This window comes from Acomys minous, assembly GCF_964271855.1.
Source record: "Acomys minous genome assembly, chromosome: 6".
Lineage (NCBI taxonomy): Eukaryota > Metazoa > Chordata > Mammalia > Rodentia > Muridae > Acomys > Acomys minous.
In genome coordinates, this window is record NC_140487.1 from 6,546,949 (window position 1) to 6,565,497 (window position 18,549).

The 18,549-nt window shown below is 44.4% G+C and overlaps 1 protein-coding gene across 3 annotated transcripts in view; it reads left to right on the top strand.

The window, feature by feature from the left end:
* Positions 1 to 7,473: 7,473 nt before the first annotated feature.
* Positions 7,474 to 18,549, top strand: part of FAM3C (FAM3 metabolism regulating signaling molecule C) — a 48,917-nt gene continuing 37,841 nt past the window's right edge. The window contains exon 1 of one of the 3 annotated variants that reach the window (XM_084787703.1): positions 7,474 to 7,646. The gene's annotated coding sequence lies outside the window, so the exon portion shown is untranslated. The remainder of the gene's footprint in view (positions 7,647 to 18,549) is intronic. The other 2 variants (XM_084787702.1, XM_084787701.1) reach the window with 2 other exon arrangements.

Sequence of the window (18,549 nt, forward strand, 5' to 3'; positions counted from 1 at the left end):
AGAGGTTCTCATTTTTCTTAAAGGGCATCTCCCTCGAGGAACTATGAGAGAATTTGGCACAGGAGTTAAGTATTTGGCTGGGTGAGCTGCTCAGATGTTACATTACAGGCATAGATAGTAAGGGTGTGGCCCTTGGAGCCCTGGGAGAGGGTCGCAGGGTGAGCACGAGTGTGACCACCAGTGGAGGTGTGCGACTCTTCTGCTAACTGCTGGAGGTAAAGAAGTGAGGAGGTTCTTCTCAGCCTCACTCCCTGACTCAGGGCAGACCCAGTCTGTGCAAAGGGTAGACCAGAAAATGTGGAAAATAACAAACCTGCGAGAATGAATCTCTGGAGTCCTGAAGACATGTACGGTATAATCATGCAAATGCGTGCAATGGCTGGGCCACAGTGACGAGCAATTGCCTTAGCATTTGCATGCCAAGCAGGGGAAAGTCCCTCTTTTATGCACCTTCTGGCAGCACAGAGACAAGGTGAGTTCCATCTCATATACTAAAAGTGACATTAAACACAGTGAGAGAACTGTTGTTGTTCTAATTTACAGGCACTACACTGCCATGAACAGACCACACCATTTGCTTTGTGTCACTTAGTAGCTACTAGTGGGTGGAACCAGGATCCAAATTCCTCTCTTCAACTCCAAATGCAAACCTGTTACCTCAGGGTCAGTCAACCTTACTGCGGGGTGGGGCAGGGCAGTGGCCTGGAAAGACGTGCTTTTTCCTTTTCCTTCTTTTCTTTCTTCTTCTTTTTTTTTTTTTCTTCAGTGAAGTGAGCAATTTCTTTGGCTTTGGCATCATGAATAGAGATGGAAAATTTGACTATTGAATGGAATGCTACAAAATCCCAGATGCTATATTTGAGCAGATCTTCTCTGGGTAAATATATTACACATTAAAACACAAACTAAGCCTCAAAGAGACCACATCAATTCTACAATAAATATTTCATACCTTTTATTTCATATAGTTCATATAGCCTTATATATGTACATATGTGTGTTTCACAAAGGACTCATAACTAAACTTGCATATTCAACCACGACACAGTCAGAACAGCTTAGAAGTGGTACCTAATTAGTCTCCTTTTAAACAAACCTCTACCTCCCACCACCACAGTAAGGCACTCAGCCTTGACTGCCCATCCACGACAGAATGAAATCCTTTTAAAAATTGTGGGCCAATATGAATCTTTCTTTCCATAGTGTCCCCCTCCCAAACATAACTGATATGCTTTGGATTACCTAAGTGCATCTGAAATAATATTGTGGACGATGCAAATGAGAAGAGCCCTTGAGGGCCACGGATGCACATCTCCTGCTGCGGGAGCAGAAGCAGTGAAGACCCCGCCACAGACACTAACCTAGAATTTGTAAAGCGATTCCAAAAGCGACTGGAGAAGGAGAATGAGGCGATTCCTGTTCCATATTTAGCTTGCAAATATACATCAAGGAAAGATATGTTACGCGTGAAACAATGCCAGCGTTTGAAAGTCAGCGCAGCCACGCAGGACTGTAGTATTTTCATTAAATTCGGGGACAGGCGGTAATTGAACTAGTGATGACTAGAAAAAGTTTCCACAAATTTAAGAGTGGGAAACGCCCGGTGAGATACGTACAGAAGGAGTCCAAGCAATGCAGCATCAGAAAGCTGTGTCCTGTGTTGTTTTATTTTATCTGTTTTGTTATCTGCGTATTTCTCAGCCCTGTTGTGAACCCGTGGGATTTCGGCCGCGACATTGTTGCTATGCTGCTGCCGGCAAAGACCAGGTAATTTCACTAGAGAAGAATCTTAATGGAATACTAACAATTGGGTGGCATCTTGTTACACATACCCCTACTGTCTTGCCTTTCAAAGCAAACAGTGCATTGCGATTTAATGTAACCAGAGAAGTTAATGTTTAATAAAAACAGCACTGTCAGCCCTAGTCCATTTGTGCTCAAAGGGTTTTCCGTACTAGTTCTTCAGAAATGAAGTTGCAGACATAAGCAATTATGTCTTAGGATAGCACAACTTTATTCAGTATTTGTTCAGTTGCTGTGTGTGTGTGTGTGTGTGTGTGTGTGTGTGTGTGTGTGTGGTGTGTTTCTGTGGAGCTTTTCTTCCCAAACCTTTTTTTAAAAATGGAATGTAGACAGGAGTGGCATTGTTTTGTTTTGTTTTTAGCTGATTTGAGGCTTATTAATTTTTTTATTCAGTGTTACATGAATGTAGTCAAAGGTGTAGTCCCATATCCCCATTTGCTCCACGGCAGTGAAAAATACTTAAGGTATTTACTTTAAAAGTCTGACAAACATAAGTTAAATTTTTTTTCTTTTTTCCTTTTGGTTTTCTAGACAGGGTTTCTCCATGTAGCCCTGGCTGTCCTGGACTCTTTTTGTAGAACAGGCTGGACTTGAAGGCTGCCCTATGAAGAGATCCACCTGCCTTTGTCTCCCTGAGTGCTGGGATTAAAGGTGTGTGCCACCACACCTGGCTTGTTAAAAAATATTTTTAGTAGTATTTATTTTTATATGTTTTGCATGTATGTATGTGCACTACATGCATGCCTGGTACCCCCAGATGTTAAAAGGGGGTGTGTGTCTAAGCCCCTGGTGTTATAGGTGGCTGTGAGCTGCTGTGTGAGTGCTGGGAACTACGCCCAGGCCCTTTGCAATAGCAGCAGGTGTTCTAAACAGCTGAGCCATGTTTTCCAGCTCCTGAGAAATAGAAATTTTAAAATACCTTGTAGATCACGTTTATAGACATATAAAAGTGCCTGTGTATATGTGCATGTGTTTGCTGTATCTCTGTGTGCACGACACAGGTGGGTCTGTCTGTCTCTCTTCTTGTGTTTAATCTAGTCCATGGTTTCCACATCTCTTTTCAGCATTACAGACTTAACATCGCCACATTAACCTTTTATATAGCATTGTGAAATTAGGACATTAAGTCAGAAAATTTTCTAGGTGGTAATATTTTATGAGACAGAATTACAAAGCATTCCTTTGAGGAGTCCACTAATAATCCTAATAACCGTTTGTAATACACATCTGCAAATAATTTCAAGGACAGGGAATTTAACTTGTAGTCACTCCTTGAATACATTCAAGACACAGGTCACCCTTATACACTGCTCACCTAATTTAAATTATAACATGGTCAAAATGCTGTTTTCACACACTGAGAGACACCCTAGAGACAGAATGGAAATGATATCATAAAAATAACTAAACTTTTACTATATTTAGAATTTTCTTTTATTTTAATAGAAAAATGGTAATAGACTGAGAACTTAAATATGCATTTTATGCAAAGGTAAATGATTTTTATATATCATATATTTATCATATAGCAAATTAAACCACTTAGTTTGTGGACTGTATTGGGTGTGTACCAAAATATAGTGCTGTGAAAACTATCAACATTCTAACTTCTTTGTAATTATTGTGTTCTTATGAGCAACGACAAAGCTACAAATTCTGAATTTATAACCTTGTTATAAAAATTCTGAATCATAGTTTTAAACTACATCTGTGTTTTATATTTTACCCAGTACATATGGCTACTTTTATTCTGTATTTCTCATTAAACCACTATGCCTTCCCCACTTTCTTTTAAAGCAAAGTGAGTTTCTGGCTGCCTCACACAGTTTGAACTTATAACTCAATGTAAACATATATGTGTATATATATATATATATATTTTAAAGAAATATTAAAGATTTTAAAGACATCTTACTCCTTGCATTGGCCAGTTCTTACCCCTCAAAACACCTATGGTTACATTGTTGACTACTATCTTAAAAACTACCTCAGAACTTACCAAAACAAATGTGTGTTGTGTCAAGATGTGGTTAGTTTCATCTGGGTAGGTCTATTCGCACTCAGAGCATAGGTGGGGCTGTGTTAGCTTTCTGTCAGTGGATAAAATTTCTTAGATTACTGACTCACGCCAGGAGTGATTTATTTTAGCTCACCATTGTGTAGGCTTGTGTCCATGTTGGTTAGGTTGATGCTTTTGGGCCTGTGGCAAGGCATGATCTCATGGCAGGAGCCGGCCAGGAGAAATACTGTAGCACATAAAAATATGTTCATATTGAATTATAAACTTAAACACCATGCAGGAAGCTACTCGTGTCACAGTGGCAGAGAAGCAGGAGAAAGGAAGTGGTTGGCTTCCCGATGACCCTTAGTAACCTTACTTCTTCTCCTAGATCTTACTTCTTACAGAGCCAGCAGTATGACACGTTGGCAACCAAGACGTCATCACATGGCTGGGGACACGCACACAAACCATAACAGGTTGGGCCATGCAGCACGCCCACACCAGTCCCTTCCTGTGGGCTACCGGTATGATTTGGAGACACTTCTCCCCTCCTACATGGTACCCTCCCCATCACTCGGTATCCTGGTCTGAGTTCCTTCACATTTAAAATAATGTGATGGACTCTGCAGTTACAGACTGTAGTTTTGTCTCAAAACCCACAAGCATTGAAGAGAGGATGAATCTTCCGCCTCTTCTTCCTTCTCCTCTTCTTGTTCTTCTCCTCCTTGTTGTTCTTCTTCATTAGGTTTGTTTGTTTGTTTGTTTGTGTTTTGTCTTTTGAGACATAATCTCTCTAGGCAGTCTTGGCTGTCCTGGAGCTCACTATGCCCTCTGCTTCCTCCCTCAGGGCGTTCAGGCGCCACTATATGTCTGCCTGAGAAAGATAAGGAGTAAGTGAGTCCACGGCATCCGGTCTGGAGGAGAGTGCTGTGGGGAGAAGTCCTTTCCGGTAGTTTTCAGTGTTAACAGCTGTTGTGGGCAGCAGTAACCAGGGGTCGCTTCCTCTCTTCCGAATGTCCAGTCACCAGAGGAAGAAATAAAGTCTAGTCGGGCAGCGGGTCCAAGGGTCCGGGTCTAGCCGTGAATGCCTGGAGCGAGAAAGCCCTCTCTGAGGCAGCTCTCCAAGAGTTGCAGCCTTTTAGCCCCCATCGCAGCAACTCTTAGATGATAGTAGCTCAAACAGCATGTGCCAGTTTATTGGGGGTGAACAAGGTTCATGTAAACCTTGGGGAACTGGAAAGAAAGTCCAGGGTTGGCACATACTATTGGTCGGGACTGGAATGCCGACAATGCTTTATTTGCATAGAGAGGAATTCCAGGTGACAGGCTCCACTACTCCGGGAATTGCAAACATGGGGTTGAGACTACTTTCTCAGGGGCATGCTGGCACAAAACAGAGAGCGAGATCCTTACTCCTGCCGACCTCCAGGAGATTTCCAGGATTAGGCTACAGCTGCCCCTTGCTCTAGCTTCATGCCAGATTCCCTGGTGGTACATACAGTCCACGGGCCCCACAAACCAGGCTGGCCTTGAACTCACAGAAATCCCCCTCGCTCTTCTTCTCATGTGCTGAGACTAAAAGCATGTGCCACCGTGCCTCGCCCGTGAATATAGTTTGCAACTTGGCTCTGTGAGGTCCCAGCAGTTTGACTCTGGGTGTGGTTTCCTTGCACTCCTTCCTTTCCTCCTTTGTATTTACAGGATTAAATGAGAAAGCTGAAGTGTCAGTCTTAGACATGCGCGCTGGCACACAGTGAGTATACAAGCAATGCTAGCTTTAGACCTAAGAGATCATGGCCTGTCATTAGAACACACAGTAACACCAGGTTGGTTAGTACCTCCCCAGTGGTAAAGATATAAATATATATATATATTATATATATATATATATATTCATTCTACAGTTTAACAAAAACCTACTACATAGGCACACAGATTCTTACACACTGCATGCAGAACATGTTTTCGGAATGGTTTAGCTCTATTCTAATGAATCAAAACTAAACAATGTTGGTTGTGAATCATTTATTAATGTCATTGTTGACCCTTTACCCCTCACCCCTGCCCAAAAAAAAAAAAAAAAAGAATTCTGAGCTGTATGTATCTTATTGTATGATAGGAATAGGAGATAAAACAGGCTTTAGGAACAGGATTGCTGCAGGGGTGATGTTGTCAGAATGTGACAAATAGAGTTTCCTTACTAGTCTACTAAGTTAAAGAGGGAAAAGGTCTTTTCTAAACAGGAACTTATCTTCCTTTCCAAGAGGATATAAGAGTCAGAGGGGAGGCTCATGTACATTAAGTGTTATGGCTTTTTGGTACTGTAAAAACCAAATGCTTTCTTGTTTGCATCAGATGAAAGCCCATATTCAGAACTTAAGTTTTCAGCAAGCGATTTAAAAATAATTTTTAAGTCTTGGTTCATCGATTCATTAGAGTAATATATAGACTCCTGCTTTGGGTACACAGGAGAGCATATACATTAAGAATGTGGTAGTTTGAATGAAAATGCCCCTCTCCCTCATGGCCTTTTTTATTTTTCTTATTTTTTAAGTGTTTAGTTACTAGTTAGTGGAACTGTTTACGATGGATTGGGGGTTTGGTTTTCTTGGAGGAGACAAGTCACTCGAGGTGGGCTTTGAAGTTTTAAAAGCCAAAGCCAGGCCTGTTTTCTGTCTGTTGCCTGTGGATCAGGATGTAAAGCTCTCAGCACCATGCCTGTCTGCTTCCCACTATGAAGATAATGGACTGACCCTCTGATACTGTAAAAAAGGCCTCAATTAAATGGCCCCTTAAAACAACAACAAAAAGAGTTGCCTTGGTCATAGTGTTTCTTCACAGTGTCAACCAAGTAACTAAGACAAAAGCCTAGAAAAGTGTTGGACACTGAGAAGGTGCTCAGCTGTTTGCTCTTTCTTTCCCTTTCCTGGGTCACAAACATCAGAATTCATAGTTCTTTTTTAGGTTGTGTGTTTTATGTTTTTTGAGGAAAGCTGAAATTTGGTAACATAATTGCTATAGTCATACCCTATTACTTTGTTGTAATTTAATTTTTCCTACCATTAATTATCCCGATTTCTAAAGAAATAAGTTAATGGCTGCTAATTATGCAGGTTTGGACTTGAAACTAGAAATAATATTGCATTCTTAGATTGTGTATACTACAATTTGTGTCATTTTCCCAGTTACCCCTTACAGTCTTGCAAAAGGTGAGAAAAATATTTGTCATACTGCTAGTAATTTGAGAAAAGAACTGCACGCAGCAGCATGAAAACAGCAATCTTCTCCTTGAATAGATCATTTAGTTTCCAGGAGTCAAGTGAAGATTTTCTATGGTCCAAGTGTGATCCAAGCCTCTAAGGTTGGAGGGGTTCTCTCTCTCTCTCTCTCTCTCTCTCTCTCTCTCTCTCTCTCTCTCTCTCTCTCTCTCTCTCTCTCTCTCTCTCTCTCTCTCTCTGTCTGAACGGCGGAGGCGCTGACACATTTTTTCCTCCTCCCCGGGGTGCCACTCAGCTGAGGACGCGGTTAGCTCCCACGTGGCAAGTCCAGATTGAGCGACTCGACGCGGGGCTGGAGTCACAGACCCTGGAGGTGGGAGGCTGAGGTCCTTCTTCCCGGAGCCCCCGCGTCTGCTCGGTCCTCCACCGCCAGGGGGCGTGCGCGGCTCCGCGGCGGCCCGGCCCATTGGCCGCGGCGGGAAGCGTGGGGAGGAGGCCTGGGGCGAGCTGGCTTCCTCCACGGCGCGGACCGGCGGGTGGACCGGCGCGATCGGCGCGATCGGGAGGTGGCGGCGGCTCCCGTCGGCCTCCGGCAGGACTGACCGCGGAGGCGCCGCAGACGGGTGAGGCTCGGGCGAGCGGGCGGCGGGGCTGGGCGCGGCTGGGCGCGCGGAGGCGGGAGCGGAGCACCGCGCATGCCGGCTGCCTGCATGCCCACAGCAGCGGTCGCGCCTGCAGAGGGGCCGAGTGGTGCGGGGCAGCATCGCCGCCAGCTGGGTCGGTGGCGTCTGCACCTGGCGCTGGGTCGCGGCCGTCACCGGGCTCCAGCTGCACTGGAAGCCGGGGTTCGCCCCTAGCGGTCGGAATCCCGCAGCTTGAGCGTTCCCCGAGAACTGGGTGGCGTGGACTTGCGTACTGGACTTGAACTCCGTGCACGGCCGTCTTGACTCACCCGTAAAGTTTCCGTCTCCGCCAGACTGGAGCTGCTTTCTCCTGTGGTTTAACACAGGTGGCCTGTGTCTTGGATGAGCGCTGTTAATCTTATTTTGTTTTTTATTTTCTGCTGTGTTCACAGCTGTCATATGAATGATGGTCAATGCTCTTATACCTAAATCATGAGTGACAGATGGACGATTCGAGATCTATGTGTCTAGCTGTATCTTGCCGGAAGCCATCAGCTTCAATTTACATAATTACTTCTTCCTATAATATAGAACTGTTTTCTCTCTTAGAAGTTTTGCCTTGTTTCTTCTTAGGAAGAAATACATGGATACAAAGTCACTAATTTGCATCTTTACTATCTTAGATACAGTTAATATTTTCAAGTGCTTATTTTTCACAACTCCTCACACGGATTCTATAACTGTTCTCATATTTTACGGATTAGAATGCGAATTTTGTGAGAGATTAAGTTAAACTGGATGGTAATGGCAGGATCCTGGGCCTTGTGCGACAGTGATAGGCTGTTGTATTTTCCAAGTCTTTGGAAACATTGTTTCGCATACATCTTTGGGAGTACAGAAAGATTTCCATTTAATGCAAAAAATTCAGTTACTAACTTCGCCCATGCCACTAAACAGGAAAGTGGCAAAATGTTAGCCTCGCTTTCCCAGCTTCTCTCTCTTTCTCTCTCTCTCTCTCTCCCCCTCCTTTTCTTTTTTCGAGACAAAGTTTCTCTGTGTAGCCTTGGCTGTCCTGAACTCACTTTGTAGACCAGGCTGGCCTCGAACTCACAGAGATCCTCCTACCTCTGCCTCCCTGAGTGCTGGGATTTGAGGCGTGCGCCACCATCGCCCGGCCTGCCCAGCTTTTCTTGACTCTTGTCTAGTCGGATGGGTCACCACCGTCCAGCAGTTTCATAGATTCTTAAAATGTGTTCCTTTACTTATTAAAAACAAGCAGCTGATGACTTCCCTCAAGTTACAGCTAGACACATCGATCCCAAATCGTCCATATGTCACTCATGATTGAGGTATAAGAGCACTGACTACCATGCAGACGCAACTGTGAAACTACAGCAGGAAAAAACAAGAACAAAAAAAATTTCTTCTTTTTTTTTTGTAGGAAGAAATAATATAAAAGGTCAGGATAAAATTCCTCAAGTCCATGGCGATCTGTGTCTCCGTGGCTGTGGAGAAGGAAGCCCCATAGAGAGGAGATGATGTAGATCAGAGTGCAGGGCGCAGACTCTCAGAGTCACATTCTGTTTTGGTCCCTCCCTTGGTCGGGCAGGCTGTTGAGCATCTAGTTAGACTGTTGCAGGAGCATGCTCAGCACTGAGTTCCTCCAGGCTTGTTAAGGCAGTGCTGTGGGGATCAGCTGTGCTAACTATTGGCACCAAGTGTTACCTGCAATTAGTGGTCTTGGAATGAGTTTTGAAGGGCACTAGAATAAATAAAAAATAGGAGCTTGGAAAATGGTTTCATTAGATAAAACTTTAGTGGCTTCTTTCTATTCTGTGCCTCAGGCTACTGACCAGCCTTCCCGTTTGGGCGGATGGACTCACTCTGTTCAGGGACTTTTTCTCAGGGGTGGTTTGGCTGCTGGATTCTGTGACCCTTGGTGTGCTTCAGTTTTACATTTGTCTAAAGCATAAATGAAATGCCTGCAGGTGCAGGAGAAACCTGCAACATGAGGTGAAGAAGCTATAAATCCTTATCAAGTGTAATGTAGTTATGGGAAAGGAAGAGCCCACCGCACTGGGTGTAGGTTTATGCCTTACTTTCTTCCTTGTTTTCTTTTTTTCAAAACAAAACCCCAACAGTGCATAAGCTGAAATGTGAGTGCTCTCCTTTGTTCCTTATTTAGTTAAAATATGTATTTTTTAAATTTTTGTTATTCTTTTAAAAAGAAGTTTATTTTTATTTTTCTTATGTAGGAGATGGGGCTAATGTCCATTCTATAGCTCATGTGTGGAAATCAGTCAACAACTTGTAGGACTTTCTTTCGGGACTTGAACCCAGGATGTTAGGCTTGTCAGCACACTTACCTGTTGCGCCATCGTGTTGCCCTTTGCCATTTTACTTGATAGTATTTGTCTATCTGTCCGTCTTTCCCCTAATGGCATAGGGTAGGATCAAGATATTTATAAACAGCTGTAGAATTCTAAAAAAGCAAGCAAAACTAAATGCTATTTTGTAGGTCTCTGCACTGTTTTTGTTTGTGTTTTGGGTTCCAGAAAGCTAATCATCGTTTCAGTTTTTCAGGTGGCTATCCAGTTTTTAAATGGGATTCTGCTTTGTGGAAGAGAAGAACTGTGAGAAGGCTTGTGGACAGTTTGGGTTAGAGGAGTCTGTTTTCACCATTGCAGGCAGGAGCTCTTTCTTCCTTTCCTCACCCAGTCCCGCCTGCCTCTCCCTCTTCCACCTGGCAGAGGCGGCCTGGGACAGCCAGCCCTGTTTCGATTGTTGTTCAGAAAGAAGGAAAATTTCCATCATATGAATTATACTTTGGGATTTTTGTCTTAGCTCTGCCCAGGTTTTCATTTTCATTTTATTTTTTTCCTTTCTTAACTTTTTCTCTGTGTGAGTTGATGTGCCGCAATCCTGGAGCTCTCAGCTCTAAGCCTAAGAGAGTGTCACCCCTCCCTGCCCCCCAGAGCTTGTGTGTCACCCCCCAGAGCTTGTGAGGCATGCAGGGTTTTAATGCTCGGATCTCACAGGTTTGCAGTAGCAGGGAGATTTGTTTGTTAAAAGGTACATTATTGATTCTGACCTCCTTGGTGTGGTTAACACTTCCGCGAGGCCTTCAGAGAACTTGATAGGACATGCCACTGAATCCTTGGTCCTATTTTACTAAAATACATGTGTTTGGAAGCCTCTCTATTTAGACTGTTAATGAGAATTAATAATACAGGTTTTTAGGTGTCTAGAGTTTTAGGGCTTCTCTTGTACTGTAACTTGGGGTTATTGTACGGGATGTGATTTAAAAAAAAACAGTTATATTGAAGGCTGGGGAGGTCACTCAGTCAGTGAAGTGCTTGCCAGAGGATCTCTCAGGACTCCCTGCCTGGTCAATCAAGCCTAATGAGTAATCTCCGGTTACCATGAGAGACCACCTAGAGAGTAACTGAAGAAGCCACCTGACAGTGATGTCTGGTTACACACACACACACACACACACACACACACACACACACACACACACACACACACACACGCATACCCTCCTACACAACATATGCACATGCCCACACAAACATGTACACACATAAGCACCACACACACAGAATAATTCTATTTATTTCTTCAGATGTGCCACCATGTAAGCAGTCTGTTTGTACTGAAGATTGTATTGGTGGCTGAGGCTTTTTAAGCGTGCCTCTGGCATGTCTTGAGGTACCATGCACTCTAGTGTGGCTACTCCTTTCTATTTCTGCGTCAGTGACTTAATAGGAAGTCTTGTAGTTCGCTGAGACCTTTACGTCATGTAGTATTTGCAGTAGCTGTGGCAGGTCCATGTGACCTACAGCTTTTCAGTCCATTCCTTTTGGTTCTTTTGTAGCCCTCACTCACTCCTGCTCACCGACCAAGCACCTCCTGTGTCGGATGGTTTTTAGGTGTAGGTAATTAGGTTAACAGTAGTCTGTGTCAGGAGAGACCTGAACTCTGCCTGTCAGCCCGGAGAATGAAAAGGTGGGATGGCATGTGGGGCCCTGGTGGCGTGTCTGTAGGTTAGGATCCTTCTTTCTGGACTGCTGAGAGGTCAGTGGATAATACCCCGCCTGCTGACCTTTATAGACGAGAAAGTAGCTTAGCTATGTTATTAGGTTAAAGGAAGAACACAAGGCTTTTTTTTTTTAAATCCTTTTAAGTGTTTTCTTGGAAAACATTGCTAAATGTATGCGGGTCCACTGCCATATTTCGGTCACTCACATGGCTGGACAGGAAGAAAGAATTCTAGGTTTCTCTCTGGTTTCTCCAGTCTCCAGCATTCTGCTATGACATTGCCCTGAGCTGTCTGGTGTGACAGTGCTGCTCTCAGAATGTCTGTGAGGCTTGATCATCTGCTGTTCCATTAAGTCTTTGGGGCAAAGTTTGTAATAAAGGCTGGGCACCTTCCCTAACCTGTTTTGAGCAGAGACAGTGGGGATTAGCGCTGCGTTGGCCAGTGTGGGAGAATGGAGCTTTAATCCGGCTGCTGTGGGTCAGCTAACAGGTTTCTGAAGTCTCTCCTGTTGCCAACCAGGAAGAACAGTTGAGAAGTAAGAAAAGGACAGTTTATGGTGGACCATGGAGGCAGCTGAAGTTTCACTCCTGCAATCCTGTTCTGCCTCATCTTTTCCATTGCGTAGGGCAAAGTAAGGAACACTCTGGATTTGAGTGGTACCACCTTCCCACATTTAGATGTCAATCTTCCTTTAAATGAATCTCCACTTTGTGCTACCAAAGGCAAACAAGAAAAGCCATAAGATGTTGATTCAGATAACTGAACAATTCAGAGACAGGCGTGGTGGCGTATGCTAGTGATGGAGAGTGGGAACTGAGGCAGGAACCAAAATTTTGACTCAGACAAATAAGAGTATCCAGGCGTAGGTCATCTGTATCCCACTATTCCCAAGATTTTTCAGTAGAACAGCATTCTGAAAGAATTATTCTACTAACTCATTATGTAGAGTTTTTGGTCCATCCGTGGCTTTGTGTTCTCCCATTTGGAGTACCACTTTACAGGAGTCGGATTTTTTTCTTGTTGTTGTGCTTATTTTTTTAAATATATTTTATATATTTATATATTTTATATTTTTTTTCTCCCTCTACTTAAAATACAAGATAGGTTTCTTTCCTTAAAACTTGTAAGACTTTTTAATTGTTAGGTAACGATTTTTCCTTCTTTTTGTAGGGCTTTGTTTTGTGTTTTGGAAGAGTCCCATATAACCCTGTCTGTCCTTGAGCTCACTGAGCAAGGATAACTTTGAACTCTGTCCTTCTCCTTCTTTACAACCTTAGCAGTGCTAGGATTCAGAAGTGTGTGCTTTACAGTTATTTTTCTTTTCCTCCCTCCCATTCACAACCTCCTCACAATAGATTATATTTTAAAAACCTGTATCTTCTAGTGTTCAGTACCAAAATGTCCCACCAATATTAAATCCGTTTTTCAAGTTAGTATTTCTAGTAAGCATTTGGTGTTAAAAATCTTTAAAATCACTTGATGTTAAAGTCTTTAAAAATAATTTATTTTATTTACATTGGTTTTTATTTTTTTATTTTTTGCCTGCATGTATGTCTGTGAGAGGGTGTCAGGTCCTCTGGAGCTGGAGTTAAAGAGAGTTGTGAGCTGCCATGTGGGTGTCGGGAATTGAACTCAAGACCTCTGAAAGAGCAGCCCGTGTTCTTAGCTGCTGAACCATCTCTAGCTCCTTGATGTTAAAATCTGTTAAATTTACAGTAACACAGTAGTAGCAGCTTATGTTGCATGTGGAGTTATTGTTTGTTCTTGGTTTGCAGTGTTGGGGAGCCAACTCAAGGCCTTTTCATGTACTGCTGACCTAAAGCCCTTTGCTCTGTTGTTTTGTTTCGTACAGGGTTTTAGGTAGCCCAGGCTGGCCCCCTACTCATTTTGTAGAGAAGGATGATTTTTGAAATTTTGACCTTCTCATCTGTCTTAGTCACTATTCTGTTGCTGTGAAGAGACACCATGACCCTGGCAACTTTTAGAAAGGCAAATGTTTAATTGGGCTGGCTCTCAGTTTCAGAGGTCTAGTCCGTTGTCATCATGGCAGGGAGCGTGGTGACTCGCAGGCACTAGAGCAGTGGCCCAGAGCTGCATCCTAGTCCTCACGCTGAGAAAGAGTGTGAGCCTAGCGTGGGCTTTTGACACCTCAAAGCCCACCTCCAGTAACACTGCCTCCAGCAAGGCCTCCAAATCCTCCTCGTACAGTGCTGGTGACCTATCATTCACACATATGAGCCTGTGGGGGCCATTCCTGTTCAACCCTCAGCCCACGACTCCATCTCTACCATGTATCAGGACATCTGATTTTTATGGTACTTGTATTTCTTCTTCTTCTTCTTCTTCTTCTTCTTCTTCTTCTTCTTCTTCTTCTTCCTCCTCCTCCTCCTCCTCCTCCTCCTCCTCCTCCTCCTCCTCCTCCTCTTCTTCGTCGTCGTCTTCTTCTTCTTCTTTTTCTTCTTCTTCTTCTTCTTCTTCTTCTTCTTCTTCTTCTTCTTCTTCTTCTTCTTCTTCTTCTTCTTCTTCTTCTCTTCCTCCTCCTCCTCCTCTTCTTCTTCTTCTTCTTTTGGAGAGGGTTTCTCTGTGTAACTTTGGCTGTCCTGGTCTGGCTTTGTCGACCATGCTGACCTCAGAGCTCACAGTGATCCAACTGCCTTTGCCTCCCCGAGTGCTGGGATTACAGGTCTGCACTACCATGCCTGCTTTCCTACTGGATTTTTAAATGTTAATGTTCTTTTTCATGGATGCAGCCTTCTTACCTGCCTTTTGTTTGTTTGTTTGTTTGTTTCAAAAATGTGTCTGGCCTGGCAGAGTTCAGTCTGGCTGTCTGTCCTTGGGTCCTGGGATCCAGACTCTGGCTGCATGCCTGTGCAGCAAGTTCTTTATCTGCCGACCCATCTCCCCAGCCTAGGAAATAGATTCAAGAGCTGAATCATTAAAGTTGGTCAAGCATCAGGTATATGGGTAGCTATTCTTTTAAAAATCCTGTCCCAGCCGCAATCCCGTGACATCACCCACGGAAGAAGAGTGCTGCCCCCTTCTTCCTGTGAGCACGATCTTGTCATCCGTGAAGCAGAGCTTAGGGACTACTCGTGTTTGTGACTGTCTGTCTCCAGGTGTGGGTTTGGAAACAGGACCGAGTCCAGCCTCACTCCTGCCTTCGCTGCGAGCAAGCTGCTCCAGCGCTAGGAAGGGAAAGGAGTTTCTGATAGAATTAGATCCATTCTGCTCCTCACGGAGTACAGGCTGCTTTCCACGGACAGTACGTGCTGATGAAATGCCTGACCAAGCACAGAACTTGCGTGTTTGGTCAACACTCTTTCTGCAGCAGTGCCTACCTTCTAAGATGGCCCACAGAAGCCATCTGCAGTCTCCAAATAACCCATCAGAAATGTTCAAATACTAAGGTGTCATCAGGGAAGTCTTCAGTCTTTTTTTTTCTAGTTAAAAACAAAACAAACAAACAACCTTTTCCTTGAAGCTCAGCTCATTCTGTATTGAAGCCTGTACAGTTTTGAGGCAGAATCATTTTTCAGAGTAGGCTGGCAAATAAAAATTGAATTTGTGAAACATGAAAATGGTATGAAACCCATTTGTTCTCCATAAATAAAGCTTTATTAAAAGGTGGCGCGTACCTTTACTTCCAGCACTCAGGAGGCAGAGGCAGGCAGATTTCTGAGTTCGAGGCCAGCCTGGTCTATGAAGTGGGTTCCAGGACAACCAAGGCTACACAAAAAAACCTGTCTCAAAAAACCCAAAAGGGTGAAGAAAAAAACCCCAAACCAAAACAAAACCCACAGTTGAGCCAGACCTGGTGGTGCAGTTGGGAGGTACTTGGAAGATAGAGATAGGCAGATCTCTTGAATTCCAGGCCAGCCTGGTCTGTTTAGTGAGTTTTAGACCAGCTAGGACTTACCTGGTAAGACCCTGTCCCAACAGCAACAGGAACAAAATCTAAAAACCGCCGTGTTGTTGGACTGTCCATCTTTGTTCCATCCAGCTGTGGGTGTGCAGCTGGGGCAGAAACTGTGGTCCTTGAAGCTAGAGCATATTTTTGGTTTGGCCGTTTTATACAGAAAGTTTCTGGGCCTTTGCCCAGCAGTAGTCACATGTACAGTGGTGTATGGCATTATAGCTTGGCTTTTTGTGTTTTTTCTCCCTGTTTGTCTTTCTTTTACTCTTTTTGAGACATGATCTCACTATTTAGCCCTAGCTGTCCTGAAACTATGGAGACCAGGCTGACCTTGAATTCAGAGAGCTGCCTGCTTCTGCCTTCCCAGCATTGGGCTCAAAAGCGTGCACCACCGCACCTGCTGCTTACGGCTTGTGTTCAGCCCTGCACTTTTGTTTGCAGATCTGGCAGAGTAGATTCTTCTAGATTTAACTTCTTTTGTTCTCAGTGCCAACTCATTTTCCTCTTTTACATTAAATGCCCAGAGAATGAAGATTCATTTTACCTTCTAACTTTGACAATACTTTTATCAGTCCAAGTTTGCCTGAAAAAAATAAATGATGTGTGTGTGTGTGTGTGTGTGTGTGTGTGTGTGTGTGTGAGAGAGAGAGAGAGAGAGAGAGAGAGAGAGAGAGAGAGAGAGAGAGAGAGAGAGAGAGATACAGAGATACAGAGACAGAGAGGTTCTGTGTAATAAGCTATATACATTTCTGTAGTTATATATATATTTGATATATATTGCAGTTTATTGGAAGAAATGGGCTTACACAGCTGGAGGCTAAGAGATCCAGGATTTGCCGCTCAGCACTCTCCCAGCCTAAAGACAGCCAGAACAGAGTCTCTCTATTAAAAAAGCCAGTGTTTCCTCCTCTTCTCAGACACCTGGATAAATGCTAAAGATGTGTCCTCGAAGGGTGATGGGAATTCTCCCAACCAGAAAACCACAGCCTTTAGCAGCAGATTCCAGATGGGCATCCTCTGATCTGCTTGGAGACAGTGTTGGTGGGTTGAGACTACCTCTCTCACTTTAGATGCCCCTCACAAGTCCAGGCTGCTTTTGATGTGGATGGAGTCTACTGGATGAGCTATGTACAGGGTGGGCGTGGGGGGGGGGGGGTGGGGCACACAGAAGCTCCCCCTGAGGCTCAAGCAATTTGAGTGGTTTATGCTTAATGTTTGCTCACTGCATTCTAATCACAAAGATGTTGAGTGCGCATATGGATGCAGAGGTTGTGGGGTGGGAAGGGGGACAGAGCCCCCCTGCCCTTCCTAGGTGTGGACCACTCCCTAGGAACCTTAGCTTTCTGGCCCTGGAAGCCTTCTGGGGCCTGTCCTCTGGGCCTTTATGAGACTTCGCTACATAGGCATGACTGAGGCATGGGCAGCTGTGTTGAAATGTGGTTGGACAAAAAGGAAATGAACTAATGCTAGCAGACTGAGTGTGGGGGGGAACCCCAGCAATTCATCCTGCCTCTGCAGCAGTCCTCCAGGAGGAGAGTCTTGTGACCCGTCAGGCAAAGCCACACCGGAAGGTTATTCATGGCTGACAGCAACACAGCAAGGTAGAGTCAGTTTCTATGTGGTATGCAAGCAGGAAGAGGAATTGTCACCTAGAAGAATAGATAACAAGGTCATTCGTACATCCGGCCTTGTGGGAAGGAACTGTGGGTGGGAACTCACGTGTGTGAGGGGGAGACTTATGTCAGCGCACCGTACTCCCTTACGCAGCCTTGTTGTGAGGTCGGGATTGGTGCCCCATTCAGGAAGACACTTTGCTTCCGTCAGTCTAGAGTCATAGGCTTATCACCCGGAAATGTCCTTCCAGGCACACCCAGAACGGCGAGCAGTTATAGATGGCTGGTGACCCTGGCTGGTTTGCATATGGAATTCCCTGTCGCCGAGAGAGCTTAAGTGCAGTCCGCGTCTAGTGTTTTGTAGTTAACACATTCTAAAGTGGTGTCTTGAAAATCTCTAGGTCCCTGGGGGCTGGAAGGATGGGCCAGAGGTTAAGAGCACTTGTTCTTGTAGGGGACCCGGGTTCAATTCCCAGCACCCACATGGCAGCCTCACAGTCTTCGGGAGCTCCTGTTCCAAGGCATCTCGTGCCCTCTTCTGAACTCCTTGGGCCCTGTATGCACCAGGTGCGCAGATGCACTCACAGAGCATCCGTACACATAAAATAAGAAGGAAGTAACAAAAGCCCCCACCCACTTGAATATTGGAGTTGTCTGAATTTAGTTATTTGGTTAAAATTATTTGGCCAGTGCTGGATTAAAATGAATGGTGGTTCTCTGGCTTGTGAAATATAATTCATAATATTTTTCTTTTGGCTGGCTTCATTTTTTCTCCTAGTATTACGTTACTGTATTTATTTGTATGCACATTTTCTTGCGTCATTTTGCCATGAGGTGGTAGTGGGGTTTCTAACACTCAAGCTTACATCCGTTTGACAACTGTCATATCTGTGGAGTGGCTGGTTTGCAGCAGAGATTAGCAGTTCCCCGAGCAGTTGGCAAAGGGCAAATTGATTGGCATGGTATGTTGCCAACAAGATCTTATACTTGAGAACATCAGTGTGAATGGGGGGGGGGATGGAGCAGCGTTTGCTTGTGTGGCCATCCTCCCTGCTCTTCCCAGGACTCCCTTGTCCTCATCTGTAAGGCCATCACACCACCCAGGACAGACAGCTAGAGGGCTGGTGGGATGATTACCTGGCAAGACAGCACTCTCCTGGGTCTTGTTTTTATGGCTTATTTCTTTGATACAGAACTGTGTTGTAATTTGGACTTGAGTTCTCCAGGAGGGAGTAGAGTCCATCGGACCTGTGCTTTTATTACTGTTGCTCCTTAATACATTCTAGGCAGGTCCTCCTGTAGTGCAGCCTAATTCTGAGTAACAAAATTGTA